The following is a 27,194-nucleotide window of genomic DNA, read 5'->3' on the forward strand; positions in this document are numbered from 1 at the left end:
GACTTTTAAATTATAGTTTACTTATGCAGTATCCGAGTATCGCGAGTGGTCTAAGTTGGTACCTCCCACGCAAGTGGTTGACGGTTCGAACCCGAGGCAACACACTAATGACTTTCCGAAGTTACGTGTGTATTAGAAAATAATCATTATCACTTGTTTTAATGGTGAAGAAAATTGCATACCTGATAGTTTTAAGAACAGTCTCGAAGGCATGCAAAGTCCCTACCTCACACTTGGCCCGCGTGGTGGACTTAAGGCCTTACCCCTCCCTCATTACGGGAGGAGACTCTAGCCCAGCAGTGGGATATCAATGGGTTAAATTAATTTATTTTTATGCAGTATCATGTGTTTACTTAAAATTTTCTCTCTACATTGAATAACAAAGTTTGTAAACTTTCATGTATCTACTTTTATTATAGTTAATAGTCTCAAGGTTTACAAAACGAAATAAACAGCTCAAACAAAAATTAAGCCGAATTTGTCAAGGACGGATTCCGTATACACCTTAAGGGCACACGGGACGGGGAGGGGCACATAGACAAAATTACACATTCTTCTTATATACTCGCATGTAGGGTACATGCCCCCAGTGCCCCTCTTTTTTGGATATTCCCCCGCCTATATTTAATGATAAATTTAGTTAGGTTTAGACTTAAGACCTTGATCGAAATAATAGAGATTCTAAATAACAAACATTTTTTACTGACTAATGATGGTAAGACTTATATAAATTTCCCAAAAGACCACTAAGTTACGACTTTATGAGTGTCCAAATGGCCAATGATTACTCAACTAATGTTCTCAACTCAATAATTTTCTCCCATTTTTGTGGGAGTATTTATCTTCATTATTATTCACTTTTTGCTGACAGTTTTTTTAATTAAATCGCGATTTTTAAAATATCGCTTTTTATCTTAAACTTTTGTGTTTTAGGGTCATGATAAAATGCCGGTTTTTAATCTCTACGAGAATATTTTTGATAATTCATTAAGATTCTTAGATAAAACAATACGTCTTTATGAATTCAATTGGCGAACTACGGGAATAGAAAATAACCCTTTACTATGAATGCCAGACAGGGGTTTTATAATATAGAAATGACATAAATATTCACATAAAGATTTGTTAGGTCACCAAAGAAGCCGACCCGACTTATAGAGGCAGATTTGCTTTAAAAAAAATTATTTTGATCTTGATTATCACCATCATACAGAACCGAATTCTACCCACAGCTGAGTATAGATTTCTTGATCTATGCCACGCTTCTACCACGCTCAAGATAGTCTGCCTATTTGAATAGCCGGACCGAATCGAGACACATTGACTAGCCTACAAGAGAGTGCAACAGGCTAGCGTCTACGAAAGTCCAATATAATACGTTAGCGTTACCTCATCTAATATTATAGTGACATAAGTAGGTGTATCGCAACACGGAATAGGAACAAATCATACAATATAGTTTACAGTATAAAATATACATATAAGTGACGCGGAAAACTCAGTGGCTTATTTCTCGCAGAGTGTCAGTAAAACGTTGTTTAGTTAAACTCGTAGAAAGTAACCTTAGTAAGGCATTGAAAGTAGTAAGCTCTTCCGCATATAACTTTAAACATAGTAAAAAAAATACTCACCAAAAATAGTCAGAAGGTAATTTTATTAAGGAGTAATAGTATCACATTTGTATTTATAGCATGAATAGTAATAAATGATTATCAATATAACTAGCCTATAATCTTGAAGGATATTGTAATAATAAAACTTTTTTTAAAGCCGTGACTGTCCCATTACTGGGAAAGGATCTCCTCCCAAATTGAGGGAGGGGTAAGGTCTTCAGTCTATCATGCTAGCCATTACCAGGTTCTAGACTTTGCGTGCACTTAAGAAATATGTAACATAACAAATAAAAAAATATCTAAATAGGCTATAATTATCATTCACAAAAATCTTTCGCTATATTATATCTATTATATCTATTATATTTCTTCACAAAAAACCAAGCGAAACCACGAACAAAACCTCGTCACTACCATTACGGACAACACAATCAACTCTTTTATATCACATCGTTAACGAACATTACGACATTTTTATGTTCCTACACCGATATGAAACGGTTTCATGTAATTTTACATACAAATGAAATAATATTTATGTTGGGAATGTATTTTTGTAGTTTTTGTGGTAGTTTTAGTTGTGTAATGCTAGTTTAATGATATACTTTGGTATATAATGTGTAATTGAGGTTATAATTGAAACATATATGGTAGTAGAACTCATAATTGACGCAGTTGTACGTATTAACCGGTTGATAGTTGATCAGGTAAAAGTAAGTAAGCTTCGATATGACTAGTTTTATGATGGGTGATCACGAATAGTGTCTCAGTATTGCTTCAGGTTGCTTCGAATGGAATAAAAGTATTCATGTTTTTTTTAAATTAAATTATTTGTTCTTTCGGGCTCAACCAGTCTAGTTATTTTTATTCATTACTCGCGAGTTCTTAAACTGTCTAAATATTTCGCCAACAAACAAATACCAGTACAAACATTAACATCTATTACGCAACGCGGTTATATCATACAAACTAACAAATAAATTGTAATATGCGTAAAGTAAATTGTTTTAATCCGAATCACAATAAAAATCACGCATGCGCAGAGCAACGAACCGATGACGTAACAACTCGGGCGAATGCACTCGCCGCAACGCGAATATGGCGATTTGGATAAGGGTTGACACATAAGTTCAAAATATAAATTTTACTTCGGATGACCTCTAGCGCGATGCTTTACAGTCGGTACTATCAAACATCGAGAGTTTAACATTTAAAAGGTTTATAGCGATTACGTAATTCTTTTGGTTGAATAAATAACAACCTGAAATGGAAAGGTATGAACAGGGAAAATTTAGGGAATTGACTGACTCACTGTCTGGGTCATTCTGACATATCAGAAAGGGCCTCGGAATAGCCCTTCAGAAGATCAAAATGTCAGTAACATTATGCTGCAAAAGAAACAATATCTAAAGAAAACGCTCTAAGAGAAAAACGGTCGGACTTACGGTCGGAAAATAGGTCACATACTATGATACCCAGAACCTACAAAAACCAAGGAATATATTAACAGAGGTTTCATAATGCCAATATAAATAATATCTGCAAACGGATATGCATTACTTGCGTAAGCATAAAAAAACAATAAACAACTATGTAATTCGAGACAAAACTGAAATAAAATAAATCGCTGATATTTCGCTTAATGTACAAATTATCATATTTCACCACCAACTGTTGATTTTGTGATAGTTCACTGTTTACTAAATATTATTAAGCAATTATAATGAAATTAAAATTTCGCAGACATCGCAACTTATTTACAAATAGTGATTGCTGTAATATTTTGTTATGAATGTAAAAATACGATCTTTTGAAGAAACTTTGATTCGTTTTTGTTTTGTTTAGTAGCGATATAAGACAGTAAAAGTGTCTTGTCTAGGTACTATTTTTTGATTTGATTACATTATTTGTCAATTACCTAAAATGTTATATGTCAAAATTCTTTTTGCACCCTACTTACAATTTCAATGGAAGTTTCATTATCGCATAGTACTATGATAAACTTAGGTTTTAAGTTGACATTAAAATGTATAGTCGTCAAAGTACCAATTACGGATTCGACAATCAGTTTAGAATATCTACTCTTATCAATTGCTAATTCATAATTAGGATATTTTATATTTCAAAAACATCAAGTACGTGGTATGAATAAAGCTGAAAAAGTTGGTTCGTTGTCTTGGCCTTATAAAATAATGTATATAAACTCCTGGGACCACGGCGAGTGCAACCTGCGCCGAAACGTTAGGCATTTTAAGGTAAAATGCGTGTTCGCGTTAATTCCCGTATTCTATTATACATTAAACATGCAACGCGAGAGTTTAAAAGTTATGAAAGTATATAAAATTAAAATAAAGAGTGTCTTAGGTAAAATGGCGTAATTTTATGTACAAAACTGTGTAAAAGGATTTGCATTGTTCAGTGTGTCAGCCCTACAAAGGAGCAGATTACACGACGCGGTTGCATCCACTATCTTAGTTTGAGAGACTGATCTTAAATGAACCGTGCAATGTTTACTGCAAATTGTTTCACCTTGCTTTAAATACGTTAGTGTTTCCCTATATTGTCGCTTTAAATGTTAGCTTACACGTGGGTAAAGCTATATTTATTTAGGATCGTGTGTTAAAGATAAACCGTTGTACTATAAACAAATCGAAAAAAACCGAAAAGCTATTGGTAGGTATCAGAACCAGGGGTTGCATTTTTTACTAAGTTTTTTTTCTTCAGGAGGAAGTTTTATATACTGGTAGAGAAAATACTACTGCAGATTACAAGACCCATAGAATAAAATTAGGTCTAACTTCTCTTAAAATCAAAATATAAGACCCACCTTTAAGCTTTGGGAATATCCGGGGGGCTTCAGAAAAAAACAATCTATACATGTGGGTCTATGGAAGAGAGAGATGATGGTAAAATCCAATCCCAAAGTGCAAATCGGACCTAAAACCTCATCTTCTTTTCGCCACAAACCACCTACTTTTTATTACTAAACCGATACCGATAGCCATCATTGTTTCATCCCACTCAAACCTTACCTAAGTGGTGATGACGTCACAGACAATATCAGTCTATGCAAGACTTGCTCAACAGCATTGTCTATGGAATTGGTAATAGACAGCGTGAAATTCACTCGCCGGTTCTGATGTACTCTAAGTTTGATTGTTCTTGGACAACTTGGACTACTAGCTTCTGATCGCGAATTGGATAGGGTGAAAAGATTTTCTGGAGTAAAATGTATCCTATGTTATAGTAAATGTTAAAAACTGCCAAAATGCCAAATTTCATTAAAATCAGTTAAGTAGCTTTATCAAAAAAGGGTACCTTACATACATTCACTGCTACAAAGTTGTAAGCTTTGTAGAATAAAGAAATAATAAGTGTAGAATAATAAAACTGATGAGGTATTCGACTACAAGTCACGGGGTCCAGCTTTTGGTGCTCTTCAAGGAAACTGCGACCGACCACCTTCGGGACACCACAATGAATTCCTTATGAGAAAAAAAGCCGACTACATTTTTTACACAACCTGGGATACGAACCCGAGACACCACCGCAACAGTCGGATGATAAGTAACTGAATTCCAGACATTGAATCAGTCGAAAACAAAAAAATAATGCTATAAAAGTTAACCTTTATGAAAGAACTTGACAAAAAGTATATTAGTATAACTAACAGTCTAGAAAAAACTAGTTAGTTTCAAATTATAATGTGTGAGGTTATGTCACCGTACACGAAGGAATGTAGGATGCGAGGAGCATTAGTCAAGGCACGATTAATTCCACGTGTGTCGGTGTGAAGAGATTGCACGCCGATACAATGAGAAATAGAAAGTGCATTATTGAAGCGATTTTATTATAATCTTATTACAGTAGCGCTTGTTTAGGACTGAGTTCATATACTTGTAGTTGGTTACATTAACAAGTCCACGAGCGTCAGCTGTTTCCTTTACCAACTCATCATCAGCCTAACTTTTCAACTATGTTGAAGACGGCTTCCAGTATCACCAGATGCAGCTGAATACCAGTGTTTTACACTGGTATTCAGCGACTGCCTAACGGACCTCCACAACCAAGTTCTCTGGGTTATAACACGATACCTTTCGGTAAGACTGGTTGTCAGACTTTCAAGCTACTGACTAACTGTTAACGGCTGTCAAAGATCTTTGAAAATGACTGCCGAGACCGATAATTTAACGTGCCTTTTGAATCACGAAGGAGGGAGTTCCTCGCGGGTTACTGATTATAGTCAAAAATACAATCAGTGAATCGTACTATGCACAAAAATTCTACTCATTTTATTATTACAAGGACAATCCATTATATTTGCCCATTCTATAAACAATTTATACCACGTTACGTAAACTAAACATAATCTACTCATCTGTTAATCCTACCGTGAATCTATTGCAAAGTCGGAGTTACACCACTATTGTTCAAGTAATTCGTGTGTTACAACTGTAAAGATTACTAACTACCTTGTTAGTTTTAATCACCTTGTTACCATAGAGGTTTTTCCTTTCAAATTCAGAGGGATATTGAGTTAAATTAAAAAATAAATATATATTGTTAATGCTTCCATAATTTCACAGTTTTTCTCGGTAGGTACAGCATATTTTTCTGATTTGAGTACATTTGCTTTCTTTTTTACGATTAGGAAGTAGCGTATGCCCACGGCTTCAACCACGTAGAATTTAAATTCGAAATAATAGTCCATGTTAGTTTCCGGCTATGAAAGCATAGCAGATAGTCATATCGCATTTATGATATTTCTATGAATGTATTCATTAATAGCTTTAGTCAATCTCCTGTATTCATTTTTTTAACTTAACAATTACTTATTTTGCGAACCAAATGCCGTTTTCACAAAAAAACATTACTCTCACCAATGTCCTATTAAAGTTTAGACCTCCACTAATAATCCATTACTTTCTTATGTTTTCAATATTTTGACCGGAGAATTGAACTTCCTAAAGAACATAGAGACAGTATACTATCTTCATCCTTTTAAGACATCCGTTCGTCACAAAAGCATCTAATTTTATACTTTTTTCTGCCATTAGAAGCAGTACGTGAGTAATGTCGTTATTTTTAGCTCACATCGTCTCGACGTCAACGCTATTGTATTGTAATGCTCTTCCGTTTTAGAGTGGGTTTCGCATAAAAAATAGGTTAATGTCATGGCGATTGTAAACCTTATGGTGCTGTGTCGTTTGTGGTTAGACTGTCTTAATGTCTGTATGAGGAAAAGTGGATAATTGCGAAGAAGGTCTTTAATGGACGTAATAATTTATTAACTTTGAGTTTTTAAAGTTTCTTGATTAAAAATTTAGAGAAGGTAGTTAGAATAAAGATTTGCAAATATTATTTTTAAGCCATAGAATTAGAATTTTACTAACAGAAATGCATGCATTTTTCAAGAATAAGTTCTTAGAAGTCATTTCACGTAAGGAACTGTATTTCCAAACTACGATGTTAAGAAAACTGAAATCGCTAGTTCTATTTAGGAGCTGTAACCTAAACAATTTCTTACACGATTAAAGATGACGAAGATAAAGACGGCAATAATATATTTTCAATAGTTTTTAACGCAAGCACGGTTAAAAGCACACTTTAATCAGTGCACATTTTCTACAACTCCATCCACCATTTCACTAAAGTTCCCATGATCCTAATAGTTTTACATCCAAATCCCTCTCCTACGCACATTTCAACATCAGCCCATAAATCTCCTCGTGAAGTGATAGGCGCATTTCGTAACTGACGAATTAAATCGCTGACAATCGAATAATTTAGTTAAGACTTCAAGATGGGATTGTATGAGGCGTAGAGTTTGTGGCAAAGTTTAAGATGTAATGCAAAAGTATGGTTAGTTTGACATGTAACTATACCTGATTGTCGAGACAGTGCATAATTAACAATTTATGAGTGGATTTTTTTATTATAGAAAATGGGTTTAAGAAGTACTGAAGGACTACTTAAACTATTATCTCAAAAATAGATATAGTTCACTCAAATAAAAATTAAATCAAAATTGATGGTAAATAAGAAAATAAAATCGCACGTGTAATAATTGTGCAGTCACACAATTTATCAACAAACTCATTCATAATCATCCTGCATAAATTCAGCCACAAACAATTTGCCACACGAAAATACGTCCCACCCTCTTTAGTTACTCAGTTACTCTGAATTTGGTCCCATTGTCAGCTCTATCACCCCCACAACATATTTTCAACCTTATCCCTACAACATACGGCTTAAAATTGAATAATACATAAAATAAGGTCAGATTTGCATTACCATTTGACAATTGAATTAAGATGTGTTGTCTGTGAACTCACGAATTGTTTATGGTCTAATAAGTCTATAGAGTTAATTCTGTTTATGTTTACTGTTTCATACCATTTACATTTTATTGAAAATAGAACCAAGAAAAGCTCTTGGTAACATTTACCTTTCAAATAATTTAACTGAATAAGCGGTCTATATTTCTTAAAGATAAAGGGTTAATTGTTGATAAGTATGTATTAATTAGAAGCAACGTAAGAACTAGTTTTTAGGGAATAGTTTCAGGCAAATAAAATTGTCTGCACCTTTATAATTTACTTATGTATAATCGTTACCCTATTAACGTTGCCGGATATTCTGCAGTAACTCTTTATTACCTGAAAAGATAAAAAATCATATTATTAGTTTATGTGTACAAATAATTAAATAATACAAAAATATTGTCTTCTATACTTAGTCAAATAAAAAAAAAACATTAAGAAGCATCGTTCAACATCATCGAAACAACACCATAGCTTAAACTAAAAAAATATTGACAGAGTAATGTCAATAACTCGCAAAATTTAATTCTGCTGCAACAAATTGCAACTTGACCAAACACATTTTGATTGGTGAATAACCGAGGGTCTGTACAAAAATAAAACCATTCAAGTGGTCTACAGATATTTACTTTTATTTGTTTGTATGTATGTTTGCAACCCCAATAGCTCGGCTTGGGGTTGTAAGTGTTAAGTATTGTTGTCATAATTGCGACAATAAAGATTTATTCCACCCCGACGGAGGGGAGTTTAAATTGTACAAATCACGGTCTAACACGAACGACTTATGAAATAAATGGTTTGCTTGGTTTTGATATTAATAACATTACGATTTTATTTTCCCAGAGGTAGAAATGGAGGGTGAACTAGTCCTTACACAAATGTCTTGTATTGACACCGTGAGCGTTTTAATAATCTACTGTCGAGAAGAGATAGTTAGACTTTTTGCCTAGTTATATTTTATTAATTGATAAGATATATACGTTTATTAGCTATATGTTACTTATAAGAAATCTCGAGTACCTTACGATAACTTTACTACTCCTACAGGTAATTTAACATCATTTCAATAAATTCAAAATTAAATAGAAGTTTCTTCTCCTGGACATTTATATACAAAAAATGTTAGAAATTAACTCTAAATTAGCATCGAAGTAGAATTTTGAATATCGCTGATCATCAAAGGCTAGTTACAGTCTCATTTCAGGGCATAATATTCATAAAGCACACACAGTTAAACTTGTTTCTCGCTCTGATTATTTACAAATAACATTTCATTTGTACTACATGCAATGATTGCGAAATTGTTTCGAATTTTCCGATGAATCAGACCGAATAGATCGTTACTAGTATTGTTCCCAAAGATCAGATCTAGGGCTTTGATTCCATGATGCGGGGGACTGAAATGTTCAGGGGAGATCTGACTTCAGAAATATCACCAGCCTCTATGTAGCAGTGGTTAAGATAGTCGATGACCGGGAGATCGCGAGTTCTATTCTCACGTGGAAGAAATGTTTGTCCGATCCAGAAATAGTTGTCCATGTTTTGTATATTTGAAAATGTCCCCACAAATACAATATACAATTATTGGATACAAATGCGATACGAGAGTATCTTTGTGTTCAAAGACGCCATATTATATGGCCCAGTACCGGACAGTTCAAACGGGTAATTAAATTAACCCTAAGGTTATCTGGTGGTTACTCCACGAGCTATCTAAACTCTCAAGGTTGATATTTATATTTCTATTTTGTTCGAAATTATTTATTGGAATGAGTAAACCAAATAATAACTAGTAATATAATATAATATATATATATAATATATATATATATATTATATAGCGGTCTTTTACACGCAATTAGGCAAAGAGAGACATAATGTATTTGAGGCCAAAATCACGTCAAACAAGGTAATCGTATTGGTCAAATTAATGGTAAAAAACAATATTCTTTATTTTATTACACTTTATTGAAATGTATATAACTTCTTCTTATCCTCTCGAGCGCCCAACGTCAAAATTCAAATATACCGTTAAGCGTCCAGGCCTAAAATGGCGCGCGAAATTGAATTGGCGGTTGGCGTTTAAGCGCCGATTCCGTCATATTTTGATACTAACACCCTAGTCATACCTTATATATTTGAAATCTACATAAAATTTGCTATATATTAAAAAAATAAACCACAAATAATATTTGATAGTGGTGGTACAATAGTCGGTTTAATCTGAATATTGTGTGCTTTAGGCATGTGTTTGAAGAAAGTCTAAAAAATATTTTTAGGCATAAAAAATAATATGACGGAAGGTCTTATCGTGTAGTTAATGAATAATGACATTAAAATCCAACTGTAAAATATACTCAAATCTTTAAAATTAGTTAAAAAAAGTATTTACAATATTGGTCATAAAGGAACATGTCGTTGGGTCAGATGTTGTTTAAGGTGCTCTCTGGCCTATATCAACCACTTATTCAAGTGTGTGCATTAGATCGTCGTCTCGTTTCATCAGCTTCAATGTCAAATATGTTTGAAAGGGATAAACATAGTTTTAGCATTTAATTTCTACGTTTTTTTAATGTAAGATCGTTTTGCCGTACCACGGTGGCGGGGCGCTTGACGGGGGTAGCACATTCAACCGTGACACGGTGGCCGGGCGCTTGAGAGGTTATCGAATGGTGTTCAACCTAGTGTCAAAACTTTTCAAGCCGCCCGAGGGCATACGCATTTTCTTTTTTATACTACTATACCTATAAGAGAGCGAGGTGGCCATAATTGAAGCGAATAGAACTGCGGGGTACATCTAGATATACGGAACAAATAGGTAAATGATAAAAAGAATGGCTTAACATATTCTTAAATATGCACGGGATTCAAACCCGATTCACTCCATATTAAACAAGACCTTAAACAAATTAAAGCCACCTACTTTCGCTTGCCAAAAATAAATTTGCCATCAGTGAAAGTGTTGTATACAAATGTTTGAGCCAACGTTTGTGCCAATATTTGCACCAGCTTAAACGCTTGTGCATTGATAACCAGTTTTCGAATCAGTATTAACCGTTATACATATCTTAATACATAATAATATATTTTGTATATTGGTCCACTTTCTGCCTAATTTATATGATTAATTTTACTGGTGTGAAACTGTGGATATATGGCCATATTTTTATTGGTTCGTGAACAGTATTGGTTTACGACTTGAGGTTATAACTTTGATAGATGTTCAATAACTGTAATCAAGTGTTGTTTAGTTTAACAAATAGAGTTTCGACAGATTTTTGCAATTTGTTGTTCTTTTTTTCTAGAATACAGAAACCCTTAGGTACGATTCTCTTTCCCAAACCAAAAGCTTACGTATCACTTATTTGGTATCAAACCTTTGTATTAATCAAATGAACATTAACTTGAGATTTAATCCCGACATTTTGCATTTCCGAAACGGTGGTTGATTCACAATGTCACGACGATTTTTAATTCTTATAACTAAGTTTGTGAAATAAGGAAAAAGTACATATATATTTTGAACTAGCTGATCCCGCAAACTTTGTATTGCTTAACAGCCCATTTTTAATAAATAATCTTTTTTATTTTCATTTTTTTCTAGAAGAATCATCCCCGTACTTCAAGAAATTATAAAAAAATAATTAGCGAAATCGGTCCAGCCGCTTACGCGTGTCGGCGTGACCAAGGGTAATAGGGATTCATTTTTAAATATACGATTAAATTAAACTTAATCGTCTCCTCAATCAGGTATTGGCAGAGGAAGGGTTAATACCTCTCCCTCCTAATTTTTCAAAGGTTAATAGCATAACACTATTTCAAGAATGCTAACGAGCACTGGAACCACGGACCATAAACCACTTAATTAGAACATATATCATATTACTATAAATATTCATAATGAAACTAATTACTAATTAATTTGTGAACTAACACAGTTCGTTATAATTATATAATGTTAATGATGTAAGATGTGCTGTAACATACCTTAAGTCATCGTTAGTTAATTGATATGACATATTACATATTTTCTTTATGTTCTTCCAGCTTCTACCCGCAATTACGTAAAAAGATTTCCCAGGGTAAATAGTATCCTACAGTAATCCAGGTAACTGACTATCGATAAACCAAATATCTTCAAAATCGTTCAGTTAATTTTTATGTTTGTGTTTTTAGTTGAAAGAGGAACAAACATAGGTAAATATCACATCATACCAAACACATCCTGACAAACTTTCGCATTTATAATAGTAGTACTAGAAATTATGCTAGTAGGTAATAATGGTTTACCATAGCTTAACTCAACAACTCACGGAATGTAAACTGCTAAATGTCATCTAAAGCTTTCAGCGGTTAAGTGTATTACACTGATTTACTGTATTTTTTCCCTAGTATATTCCCTATCAGTCAGCGAAAAATGTATTTAAACGGTTCAAACTTTTTCACATAAAATCAGAATAGATACGCTATTATGCACTGCTAGTTATTATTTGGTATGAACTCAATTTATTGGATTGATCTAATAAATTATTTCCAACAAAGTAAACAAGAGTCCACGTTTTTTATAAAATCTACCACATGAAGCGTTCAGATCACAATTTATTCAAAAAAGCTCCCAAAGTTCAAAGTTCACAGTCTGGTCCTTCAGAGCCTGATAATAGGGCTCCATGAATAATGTGTGCTCTACAGTCCTTGAAAAATTTAACTTTACCCACCGTTATTTATATCGACATAGGACGGTGAAATGTTAAAGGCTGTCGAGCCACCCTTGGTTTATTTTAATTTAATACGCTTTGATAATAATATGGAGATAAAAATCTGATGAAGACTTGACTCTAATAATTATCACTTGCTCTAACGGTGAAGGAATACATCGTGAGGAAACCTTGCATGCCCAAAAATTGTTTAATTCATTTATTGAGGGCCTGCAAAGTCACCAACCCGCACTTGGCCAGCGTGGTGAACTCAAGGCCTAACCCTTCCCCTTCGCTTGGGAGGAGACCCTTGTCCTGAAGTGAGACAGCAATGGGTTAAAAAACAAAGAAACGCTTTGATAGTAATGTGGTTAATATAGTCTGATAAAGAAGACAAAATATGTTTTTGTTTAACTGTACTCTTCTTCAGTTCCATTGAATGTATGGATACAATTCTAGACCTGAGTTCACTGGGTTGCCTTTGGTAACTTGCTGCTAACTTAGCTAGTAGTGTGTCCGTTATTGCATCGTTATTGTATGCGTTATTTTACCATCCTGCGTACATAAAAAAAAGGTCTCGTATTTTTTCATTTCCCTAATACTCAGGTGTAAAGACATAGGCAACTGATAGACGCCCAGACGTCTGTATTTGAAGTATTAGTCATATGCTCCTGAAATATGACAATAGGAGCTCTCCCGTACATGTTTCTGAAAGGTAAAAATTCCAATCATCGGCCATAGCTCAGAATTCTCCGAAATTGAAAATACCGAACGTTGTGCGGCAGACAAAGACAAAAGTGATTGAAAAATCTAGTACTTTAGGTAGGTACAGTCGCTGTCTGAAATACCTAAACATATAGAGATTTTGAAACCTCAAAGGCTTATGTATTTACATACATATTATCACGCCTGTTATAACCGAAGATGTAGGCAGAGGTGTATGAAATACACCCACATTTCGCCATTGACAATATCAGTCCCATGTCATAGGAAGTCTCTTGCCATATACCGGGCATGTTTCAATACTCTGGGTTCTGTTAAGAAAAAATATTATATTCTTGTTATTCTACTAAAGGTATTTCGTGGGGTTTTCAATAAAGTGTTGGAGTTCAATGACCTTAAAAGTACAGCTACAGTACCTAACAGTAAAAGACTAAAAATATGTTAAGCTTAATATGCGGGTAGCCGACGAATAAAATGTTTTTGACATAACCCACATAATGTAATGGGTACTGGCCGCAAATACATTAATTTTCACTTAATGTGACCTTTTCTGACCACAGGACCTGACTTATTAGTGAAATGAGATGTCTGCGTGGAAAAACAGATTTCGTAATGGGTAGGTATATTTTAATACGTTTAGAATTTTTTTTATATTAAGTTTTCAAGTGGCGTTCTCTAGTCTCTGCCTAGGCGTAATTTTATGTATGTACTAATTTAGGTTGCTTATTTATTAGCTGCATTTATAAAACCGTATACTTTTTAATTATATAAAAAAGAGCCTTTATTGCCCTATGTCATTACAAAATATATTAACCCAATCATTCATTAATAAATTGGTTAACTAACTGTTAGAAATAGGCTAGCATATAATTTACATACACATTTATCATTTGACACAGAGTGATAATAACACACGATTTCATACAGGCATAAAGACCAGGACGAACAATTGAACAGATCAAAACCGGCGTAAAAAGGCGTAAACGTCAATCAATCAAAAGTAAATAATGCTCAAACGTTTTCATTTCAATCATATTCAGCGAAAGTTAAAAACTTAATACTGCTTTCATCCCCATAATGCTAATAACACAATTTCAAAGTCAGAGAGGATTGTTCGAACGACGAGTGTATGTGACAGGCTGTACGTTGCGCCCTCCCTTAGGACGGCTCGCTAACGACGTCCTTCAGAGAGGTCAAGGTCTCTCGTCTCGGGAGATGAGGAGCATTACTGATTAGTACGAGGATGTTTTGTACTGGTTTAAGGAGTGTTTGGTGTTAAAAGTGGTGGTTATTTGTGTTGATATGGTAAAATGTAATTAGAAGATGCATTTTGCAGTTGTGGTGTAAGAGAAATCCTTGATAAGTGTGTATTAAAAGGTTGTTCTTAAGTTAAATTTAATAGGAATGTATTGGTCCTGATATACATAAAGATAAGGAAAATAGCCGTGAAGCTAAAGAAAATATTTCGTTGGTCGAAGCTTTGGTCGAAAGATAGTTGATTCATAATAAATAATTGCGATACTATTTCTGCGTATCACAGCTCAACACGTTTAAGCTCAAATTGGCGTAGAGGTACAAGCTACACTGCTTATGCCTTTAGTAAAAATTAGTTTATCTATAAAAAAATACAATATATCTAAAAAAAAAATCACACAAGTAGGCACATGAACAAAACTGTTATTATATTATAAAAATACCAAAGATGTAATCTATATTAAGACGTGACACTTAGTAATTTAGCGCGAGGGAGTCAAGGCCGTAGTGATAAGAGCTAAGTATTAATGATCTTCTTATCTTAGGCACACACATTCATCACAGTGACGGGCGATCTTGTGGGACAAATATATAATGTTTACGTGCTTTTTATAGATCACTGGTTTTTATATAAGCTGAGTTTCGTATATTAATTTTACTAGGTTTAGTTTTAGGATACTTAGAGTGAACTTGTAACTGCTCATAACAGCATTCTCTCGTTATGGTAAACGAACAATATATTATTTCGTATTAGTAGTATTATGAGGAGCATTTTCCAAAAGATTTTTGTTTTATATTTTGATTTTTATCATTCATAATTTGGAGTTTCTATATGAAAAAAGGATAAAGATTATAACTACCCAACAGAACTATTATTCAAAATTGTGTGTATTTTTTTTTTCATTACTAGAAACAAGCGTCTCTTCAAGGTTTCCAATTTATGCAAGGAAATTTATTTATTCAAGAATCCTTCTAGATTCTTTAAACATCTCAACTTAAGTCTTTTTCTATTGATCACTTACCCACCCACTGCAACTAGCAATAAACTCGAAAACTAATAAATCATCTGTCGTTCAAAACAAAAATACATCTAGCAACAAGTATACCCTTGAACTGCTAGCTATGGCGTCCCATAAACGTATGACTCAGCCTGGATCAATTCCCAGTAGAACACAGTGACGCATGTTCTAAGAACAATCCTGGGTAATACGATATATTGAGAAGTAGATATAGATTAGAAGAGGGAAAGATGGGGAATAGGAACAGGGATAAGTTTTAGTGAGTCATAGCCTGTTGCAGGCTAGTGACGTAAGCATCGTTGGATAAAATTGAGGGGCGATTTGGTACTATCGACTACCGACAACCGAATAGTTTTCAAGAAATGTTGTGTTAAAAACTGATCAGTGCCCCAACGTTTTCTGCATGAACTGTACAATTGATCGCTTCTTAGTAACATCGTTCAAGAAATCTCGCTACTGATCTTGAGACGACTGATGGATGACTGCTATTGTCGCTGCTGGACCTAAACATAAAATCTTGAAGAGCTTGTTATAATTGGATATTTTATAAGTTAGTTCAGAACGCTAATGCTCGACCTTTTAGCAGCTTCAAGTGTTAAACAAGGCCTGACTACAACAAATAACTACATGAAATAAAAAACTTGTCAAATCATTTTTCTACTAAATCATCATTAATTATCGCTCTTATAAAGTTAATCTTTTAATAAAACAATCACACCTATTACAAACTCAAATAAGAGCTATTATAAATAGTAACAGAACTATAAATCACGTAGTATGTTAGTAAGTAGAAAATGAGACAAATTCCTTGACGTCAACTCGAACAGATTGCATCGCGGACAATTAATCTGAGGCAGCTATCACCGGCAATGATGAGACTTGGAGCTAGTCGACCGTGGACGAACCAATGACCAGGGAACTACTATGAGTACTCGAAGATATTTCGTAACATTTTCTGAGATAAAATTGTACTTCGCCAAATGAAGTGACTAAGCTGTTTTACCCCCGGTTTGTGAGTACATTTAACCGTAGTTTATCTATTCAATAGCGTTTTTTATATGAGTTTAAACGCTATTGAATAGATAAACTACCGCTAAATGTACCTCAAACACCGGTGTTAGAGATATCTTTGTCATTCATAATGAATACTTATCGGACTAAGAGTTATTTAACAATAGGTTCCGTTAAGACCAGAAATGTTTTAAGTAATGTTATGGAACTATGAGCAAAGAACCGCGCTCTAAAGGCGCTCTAAAGATGACATTTTATCTCTGACAAAACATATGATTTAATTTTACTAATTGTACCAAAAATTAACAACTGTCAAGAAATCTTATATTCTTATTGCACACAATCTGAAAAATCTCAAGACGAACAAAGCACTAATGAGAGATCGTGATCTATTTACTCACGTTTAAAGCGATAACGGTTCGAGATTTCGTCACGTAGTAGTAGCTACAATATCGTGTTGGTATGTCTGTCTGCCAAGAGATGGTTTACTTCATTTACTCGCATTTATCGAGTTTCATTACAGCAGTGAAAATTATTCAGTGTTTAAGTGCTTATGAGATGCGCGTGTGTTGTTTATGATCCTGTTAATGGGTTATAGAAGATGATTTTTCACGCGAAGAGTCTTGTTTATTTGACTGTCTTTGTGGCGTACTTGATAGAGTATATTTGACTGCTGATCATGACGAAACCTTATTGTTTGAATACTGGATCGGAAAAAGTTCTATAGGTATTTTTTAATTAATGTTTTAGTATATAAATCTCAATAGTAGCTCGGAATTTGGCAAGGTGCTTGGTCATAACTTTTAAACTCTCGCGTTGCATGTTTAATGTATAATAGAATACGGGAATTAACGCGAACACGCATTTTACCTTAAAATGCCTAACGAGACTGTCAGTCTGCCTGGGACCACGGCGAGTGCAACCTGCGCCGAAACGTTAGGCATTTTAAGGTAAAATGCGTGTTCGCGTTAATTCCCGTATTCTATTATACATTAAGGTGCTTGGTAATGGCAGTAGACTCGTCCCCTATTACTTGGGGTTAACATTGTCAGTAGCGAAACGTGGGTGTATTACATACATCTCTGCCAACACCTTCGAGTATAACAAGCGTGGTTTTATGCACGCATTTACCTATGTATGTATATACTTTTTTTTTAAACAGTCAACGCAAGAAACAATTTCTACTAATCGATATAAACCCAAATATTTGCAAGAATAACCCAGCGTTTGAAGCTACCATGCACTCCGATAAGTGCGTTAATACATTCTAATTTTGTTCAGCACTCATAAGGAATCTCACATACGTCATCACTAAGGAAGTGACGTCATGGAGTTGTACTAACTACTTACTACTCGTATAAGGTCCGGCGCCAATAGTGTACGTCATTGTTTTGAATGATTTGTAGTTTAATTGCAATACGCATTGTTTTTTTAACAGAAAGCTCTCCATTTATTTGGAGCTTTTAGTTAGGTGCAAAAGTTAAGGAGACCACCACACTGCTGCGTCGCAAGAACGAGTCAAAAGTTCGATTTATGTCATTCACAAATATTTTTTTCAAATATCGTTGAACTTTAAGTCCACTGTTTATTGGAGTTACAAGCAACATTATAAAAATTATTATCATCAGTTTTCTTTAAACCTACCTAACTTTACTTACATAATCCATATTTTTATAGTTACTCACAAAAGTCATTCTATACAATTTCATCTTCCATTTCATGTATCTGATTATCAAATAGGATCCACCCAACATGTCGAATCAAAGGGATATCCAGAAAGGTATTGTGAAGATTCAGCGGTTTCTGAAAGGATTTGTGGTACCTATTGTAGGCTCTCGCTTTATCTGTTTGGCCTTGGGCTGTGTAAATAGATTAGTGGATTGGTGGCCTTTGCTTCTGAGGAATTTGATGTTCTTTTGAGGGATTAATAACAGTTGATCCATACTTAAAGACACAATAGTTCCGTTCCAAACGAAGCACACACCCGACTGTCGACACTTTCACAACGATCAATTTAGTTTTGGACTCAATGAGATAATACTTGTATGTTTGTAAGATTGCGATATTTACACATTCTCTTAAGGTTGTGTAAAGAACATCATTTTTTTGGTAATTTCTGAAAAACAGAAAGACAGGAAGGGGTGAACTAGTAGTACTTTTTTGTTATTTTCGTAAACTGTTTAGTGTATTCAAATCGAACAACAGTCTATACACAGAGACATATTAGAAATTAACCTAAATGGGCCAAATAGTCCAGTGGGCCTATTTTAAAGGTAAACAAATTTCGCGGGTCCATTTAAAATGGGTCTCGTAAAGACTCATAGAAAACCCGTCTCCTAGTAACGATTGCGGAAGTAACACTCGTTAACAAAGTTAAAACAGAATGTTAATTAATTATATCCGAGAACTGTCAACCGTTAACACTTATTGTTATTATAAACAACACTTAACTTTAAACAAGATTAATAAATGACTTTATGAATCATGTCTTGAGATAATTAATTTCTGGTAAAGGACAAGTATCTACCAATAAATCATTTTTATTCACACCTAAAAAAGCTATTGAAATCGAAGTAACACAATTATGACTAAAGACTTTAAAGACATCTGAAGTTCAATTCACTTATATTGGATATTGTTTCTATACTAAGCTTAACATATTTATTTACACCGTTTATTCATTTTAATACCTCACTGTTTTTCACCAGTTGAGCATCTTTTACAAAAGGTATAAAATTAAATTTATTTCCGCGATGTATTTTTTTATATTATTATATCTATTTTACACAATTAAACCGTAGTCACGATAGAAATTTCTTTCTTCATCTTGAATTCGTCTTTGTGTTTCACATAAAATATAATCATTCTAGTTTATATAACCGTTAACCTACATAATAGTCACACGGTCTAGACTTGAATCAGTGTTGTAATACTGTATAATAAGTTATTTATAACAAGAATAGAGCCAAATAACTTTGTAGTTCTAAATCTGTACTAATATTATAAAGCTGAAGAGTTTGTTTGTTTGAAGCTAATCTCAGGAACTACTGGTTCGAACTGAAAAAATATTTTTGTGCTCAATAGACCATTTATCGAGGAAGGCTATAGGCTATTTAACATTACGCTACAGCCATCAAGACCGGAGTAGCAACGAAAAATGTTACAAAAACGGGGAAAATTATGAGCCATTCTCTCTTATGTGACGCAAACAAAGTTGCGTGGTTAACTAGTATAGCATATTTCCCTTACATATTTTGTTTTTCGACACCCATCATTCAGACATGAATACAACGAATAGAGAACTAGGTATATTTGGGATAAATTGTGACTCACATATTGAATATTTAAGCTTTATACGATACTTAGAAATTGCGTGAATACTTCATTATACGAATTCTGTCTGGGCGTTACTGACAAATGGAAAACTGATTTAAATTAAATTTGTCTGAAATTGGTATTTGGTATTCAAATTGTATGTATAGAATAGAAGTTAGATTATACATACACGCGTCATACTACAAAACAATACTTACAAGAAGTAAGTATTGTTTGACTTCTTCCACTTTTAAGATGTGGCGTGATTTAACAAACTATGGACCATAAAAATATAGAGTCCCCATAATTTGTAGGCTCTCAAACTACAACAGAATTTTTCAGGATCAAACTTTTAGATTTAGTTCCAAGGACTACTATATTAAACTTAATATATGTAACATTTCTTTAATTTAGATTCTTTGATTTTTTTTTACCGAAACGGGTTTTCACATATCGTTCGTTTGTTTGTTTTCGCAGTTTTACGTAACCAAATCCAAATCTGTTCCTTAAACTACCCTCATAAAACTAACAGCCAATGACATTATTACAGAAGAAACAATAAAATAGTGGACCGTAAGTAAACGGTCCGCTAGCGTCCAGTAATGTTCGCGTCGTAAAAACGTTAATACGAGACAAACACATTGCTGGTATGTACACAATTATATGACGCACACATGTGTACCTTGAAATAGGTATTAATGTAGAGCTGTCGAAATTATAACATACATAATATCATGTCTCTCGAAGATATATTCAGAGGTTAAATAAAATATACCCACATTTCTGCAAGCTAAAAAAGCAATGGATTCGTAAAACCAAGATGCCACAGTTTCGACAGTCGTAAATGCTTTGCTAATAGCAATAATTTTAATAACAGTTCAATAATATAATCTAGGAAAATTATAGAAAACGACAGTCAGGGAACAATGATGATATGCGTAAAAATTTGATGACTTATGCTTTGCCATGGCTAGGGATAATTTGTGTACGATAACGATAATGTATTTGCTAAGTTAATACTTGAGACCAGGCATTTTCGAGTCAGCGATCATAAAAAAAAAACTACAATAGTACTAGATGTTTAGTAAAACGATTACCAGCCAGTACAATAAACCAAGATGTGTCTCCGTAAATGGTAGCTAGTTAAAATAAACGTTGCAATAGTGACACATTGTAGTTAATCGTCTTTGATCACAATACAGACCGGAGACGAATTGACAATTATGTTGTTTTTGGGAGGACACACTATTTTAGATGACCTACGTTGTTTATGACCAAATGACAAAGTTTTTGAAGTGTTTTATAGTTTCTTGCTCATCGCTGCCGCACTGCTAGGTTATGAAATAAATATATATATAGTTAGTGATATGTTTAATTTATAGTATGCCATAGTCTATTTTTATAACGTTGGTCAAAATCGGCTTAGTAGACTCTATAGGCGCTAATCAAAAGGCCTATTCCATACGTATACAATATTCAATTTAAAGTCGACGTGTCACAAAATGAAAAGGTTCTGTTTCAGTCACTCCTGTAAGAATGTAAAAATTTTAAGTTAACAGACACTTATCAGGAAAGTGTAAAACCTATTTAGTTTTAAAAATCTCTCAGATACTTAAGTAGATATTTCTTGATAATAATCGTAGGTAGTTTTGTAATTACCACCTACATTATTTCGTGCATTGTATAGACTTAAGTTTTTGTAACACCAAACAATGGTACTACCCACACTACTCGCTTTATGTTCCTCAAGAGTTATAGCACTATTAGGACAACTTTAGTGTCGTTTTGCTTGACAACTCCTAGCAATAGCTCGGTTTAGCTAGTTTATTTGTATTTAGATAGTTGTAACTACAAAAGGAGATTTCTTTTTTTGGGTGAATAGTTTTTTTTATTGATATGATATAGAATTAACTATAGCCTGGAAGGAAGGTAACTAATTAAACTAGCTGAAGGTTTGAATTATACATGCACAACCAAGTGTCACAAGATTAAGCCGAGCAGTCACCACTTCCGAATAACTATTAGATAGATTATAGATAAGAATTTGTCAGTTTTTTCTCAAATATTTGCTGTAATTTTATCAGGAGGATAGGTTATCTGATACTTATCTATTAAACGTTAAACTAGCCTAAAGTGAGATAAATGAGTCATATAAACGACGCTATTCGAATAAGCTGAAAATAAAACAAATGTATTTTAGGGGGAGGAAACCGAATCAGCACTAGCCTATCTTCATGTCATCACAAAACAATCAAACGTATTTTTAGCAAAAGAAAACTTCCCTTTTACTATCCCATTATCGAGTACCTAGTCTCCTACAAATAGATATTCGATCCAAAAACCTTTCCAACACCGTATTTCCAAAGACACAAACAAAGCTCTCCACAAAAGAAAAGAAAAACAACCATTTTAGAATTCAAACAGTATATTTTTTCTCGTATTTTCCGCTAATCTTAAACAGTGGAGAAAGGTCCGTAACAAAAACCTTGGTCTTTGTAATAAAGTTTGTTTACCAACACTAAATAAGGCTTTTAGATGTATTGCGGCCTGTAATTAAGGTTCTATTGAACGTGTGCTGAAAGAAATGTTCGGTTTGGAAAAAGACGCTCTTTGAATTAGTCAGGTAAGAAACTTAAATCTTTAAACTGTAGAAACGAAAAAACTCGAGTTAGAAGAAGTGTTAGAAACTAAAATGTGTTTATAAAAGTAAAAAAAATAGTTAATCATGCCTGTGAAAGAATATAAAATATTCTGGTTAACAATAAATAAGTTGCTATTCAAATTATGTCTAATCAATATTTTAAAGACAGCAAATAAAACACTTTCAGAACCCACAACCAGAAGAACATCGTTAGGGAATGACATGAATTTGGTCAACCAACAAAATACTTATTTTAAAAATTAATTACTCTCGAAAAGTGATGATTCATGTTATGATCCTATTTATCTAAAATATTTTTAATCCCTTTTCTGTCCTCGACGAGTGAACAGGTACACTATACTTCTATGAAAACCATTAAAACTACCACAAAAAAATTACCTCACAAACTTAACGTTAAAAACATTTCAAACTTAAAAAGTCAGACGCTCGACCTTCAGTTAAAAGCGTAATTAGCACTAATTAAAACATGTAAAGTGGGTCATTTCATAACTAATTGTACAAACCAGTGTTCGGTCAAAAACATTCAACATTCAGTGCTAATCACACGAACACAATGAGACACTTCTTGAGTAATGTTTAAAGCACTATTATCATTTTGAACATAATGCGAGTATAATATACTGGCCTTTTTAACGTGATTTTGATGTGTTCATCGCAGGAACCTCTTTTTTGAATAACTATTCCTCTTCTATCATATATTATCTTCCAGTTAAATAACTGTTTTTTCCTTAATAATGTCTTGTAAATATAGCAGAAGCTCGCTGTGATAATTTTATTAGCACTTCTAAAATTTAACTTTTTTACATATAATTTTACATAAACGCATTGAGTGCGTCTGAGCTCAGAATTCAGATAGATACGTTTCACCTTCTTGGACTACTCTGCTACCCTACTCTGGGCTGTGTTTTAAACTATAACCGATGACAATGAAACAACGAAACAGCTCTTTGTCTGACCCGAGAATCTCAGTATAGACCTGATTGCCGACGACCACTTCGGAAAAAAGCTAGTCTGCATAATTGTTTCGTTTTATTAAACACATGATATTATAAATGGAGAAACTAGCAAAAAATCTCTTCAATAAGCACTCGCCGCATAATCTAGTCCATTTTATAGTGTCAGTTAATTAATTTCTTACCCTGCTTTGCTTAAGTGTATAAATAATTCATGAATGTGCAGAAAAACTAACTGTTTTGCTAAGAAAACATGGTAAATTGTTCTAATTAAAAAACTGTGTTACTTATTCAGTGTTCTTAAATGAAACGATTGTTATTCCAAAGGTTTGTCGTAGCGGAGATTTTCGGATCATTTACGAAAGGAAATGAAGAGAACAGCTTTTTATCACTCGAGTAAAAATCTTCTTGAATCTAATTTGCTGCATAGTCTTTCTTAATGCCACTGCAATTACTTTATAATGTTTGATAATAATTTATGGCTAGTTTTACTACTCCTGGATAAGTAATGGTTAGCGTATCAAATGAAATCTTGACAGTTCTTTCTTTCAATAATTGCGTGGCACTTTATCTGTCGAATAAGTTATACGGTACTTATCGATAACTTGTTAAACTTGCACTTATTCTAGTTTGTTTTAAGGTGATATAAAAGACTAGAAATTGAGTAAAATTGATATCGAACCAATGCAGTAATTAATATTTTTTATAAAATGTAACCTAAAACATCTTAGTAAACCGTCTAGAATGTTCAAAACTCCCAGGGGTAGTCAACTTCGATACTTTTTCAAAAGTATATAAAATTCCAAGAACCTTTTCGTTTCACCAGAGAGCTGTATATCTAAACTTGTTTATGACATCTGTAAATAACAATTGGGCGAATAAATTGTGTAAAAGTAAGGGTTTGTACGCATTTATATGTTAATTTTGGGGTTAGGCCTCAGATTTATGTCTGTCTAGGTATCGTAGGGGTTAATAACCCTTAATATAATAAAGTACATCAATGATGTATTTTCAAGATAAGTTTAATGCCGAATGGCTTATTTTATTTTATGAGATACTTCGAAATGAATTAATTGTATTCGTATACTGGTATTATATTGATTGATTGAATAACAAGAGTATATAGGTTTTGAGTATTTTTACAAAAAGCAATAGAGGTATATTTCACTAAACATTTCTAACGGCGTTATTGCGGAATAAATAATATTTTTTATGGAATTATATTATTGGAGTATTTTGGAGATCATTTTAGCTTAAAGTCCGACTACTTAGTACTGTAGGTAGTAGATACTAAGTAGTCTACTTGACTACAATGATCATTAATTTTGCGTACTTCCAAAAAGTAACTGTGTCTAACAGACAACAGTGACAGCAACAGCTGATGTTCTTAATTCTGAATGTTGTATTTCTCCGCCAACCTAGACCCTTGTTGTATACAAGGATCTTTCTTTTTTTTTTTCTTTTTTTTAAGACAACTCCCGCACTAAGAATTACTCTTGTGTCGCGGGGACTTTTACAAACATACAAACAACGGACACAAAGCACAACCAGACCCGTAACAATTATTTGTGGATCGCACAAATAATTGCTCCGTGTGGGAATCGAACCCACGACCTCCCGTTGCAGTGGTATCGGCGTGGCGACCTAAACCACTGCGCCACGGAGGCAGTCAATCTCTACTAAGTTGTTAGACTATAGTATTCACACTACTATGTAACTGTTTATAAGACTGTGTCACACACAATATCTTTCATTATCAGACACAAGATGTAAAATAAGCAGAAATGTTGTTGATGAGAGTTAAAACTTCCTCTGATTGTCCACTATGTAGACTGAGTAGATATATCGTTCTCACTGACTTTATAACAGTCATAGTTCTTTATAGTTTACTGGCACCTGTATAAGCAATTAACAAGCAGATAATAAATAGGTATCTAGTAATTTTTTTGATTGTATATCTATATTTATTCATATCACATCATATTTCTCATTTTTTTGCCTCTGCCTACCCAGTACCCAAATGGGAACAAGGCGTAATTTTACGTATGTATGAATCTCCCGCATTTTTTTAACATTTTAAGCTATTAGGTTAAAAACAACTCTTCCTGGATAACAAACAAATATGGTAGTTCCTTATAAAAATTGTCAGGATAAAAAGAGCGTTTTCTGACGATTCATAAAGTTGGCGACTCGACATCTAGTCTAGTCAAATACGAACTTGATTTCTGCCAAAGTCTACTAAGCCGAAATGATGAAATGCCGTATATTAATTTTCAACTGTTCATATTAACAAAGCATATCTTAACACATCGCAATCTACACAAATAATTGCAGAACGACCACCTAGAATATTCACAACATAAAACACACCAGAAAAAGAATGTCATAAAATTGTACCAACGTACCGTCGCTTAAGCCTTTATTCTAACAAAGATAAAGTATGATGCATACAGACTCATCAAGTAAGGACATTCTGTTATCGTTCACTGTAATTATGTAGTAAAGATATGTATTATATGTGTAGTGAATACAGCTGCAGTATATTTGTAGTTCGTGATCTTGTGGTAGAAATATGACGGTGATATTGTGCGGAATGCAAATGAGGCAAGTTAATTGTTTTAAGTATTCTATATTAGTCTGGATTTTTTTATCTGAGTGTGTGATGGGTGTTAATATGATTAATAGTTAGTATGCAGCCAGTTGAAAGATAACATTTTGGATAATTTTTTTTCACACTTTTAAATCAGTGATTTCCTCTGTGGGAAAAGGTTTATTAAGTAGATCACTTTAGGCAATTCCTTTCGAAGACCACTTGGTAATACAGATATTGTCATATTGACAACATTGAATCAAATTCAAAGTAACTTGTTGGCAATTAATTACTGTGTACATTTTTGTTTAAAAATTAGACGTAACCTAGTCGACAAATAATTGGGCAGTGGGCACATTACATTTTCTAAAATCGTTATTCATTCTAATCATCTTCATAATATAACCTACTTATAACCCACTGATGCTCGGTCTAGTGTCGAAATGATTGTCGAACAATACATTCGATTCGGAGCAGCCAAACGATCTAATTGACGTAGCTAACAGGACGATAATTGATGACATGACATCACGTCTGCAGGGAGTTTTGTAACTCGAATCTTGACTTTATATGACTCGTAGCAGTTTTTTTTAAATATTTTGTCGCACCTAACTATACAATATATTAACAGTGATAGCCGAGTTGTATAAATTGACACCTCCCAAGCAAGTGGTCGCAGGTTCGACCCCGTGGCAACACACCAATGACTTTTCGAAGTTAATTGTGTATTAGAAATAGTTATTCCTTGCTCTAACGGTGAAAGAAAACATCATGATGAAACCTAGCTTATGTAAAATTTCTTGAGAACGTGCAAATTTCCCATCCCGTGCCTGGGCAGGGTAGTGGACTCAATGCCTAACCCCTTTCTCGTTCGGGAAGCGACTTTTGAACAGCAGTGGGACAGTAACGGGTTAAAAAATCTTTTTACTCGTTCAAAGTCATAGTTGAGAGACTAGTACGGAACAAAACTTAATATAAGTATTAAAATGTTGATAGTTCTAAAGCTAATTGCGTTCTTTGCTTTCCCAAAAACA

At 33.7% G+C, this 27,194-nt stretch overlaps 1 protein-coding gene across 2 annotated transcripts in view; it reads right to left on the reverse strand.

Annotated features, from left to right (window-relative positions):
* The window catches only part of LOC142980698 (uncharacterized), a 157,284-nt gene that overhangs the window by 121,402 nt on the left and 8,688 nt on the right, over positions 1–27,194 (reverse strand). The window lies entirely within an intron of this gene.

Source organism: Anticarsia gemmatalis, chromosome 18, assembly GCF_050436995.1.
Source record: "Anticarsia gemmatalis isolate Benzon Research Colony breed Stoneville strain chromosome 18, ilAntGemm2 primary, whole genome shotgun sequence".
In the NCBI taxonomy this organism is placed as follows: Eukaryota; Metazoa; Arthropoda; class Insecta; order Lepidoptera; family Erebidae; genus Anticarsia; species Anticarsia gemmatalis.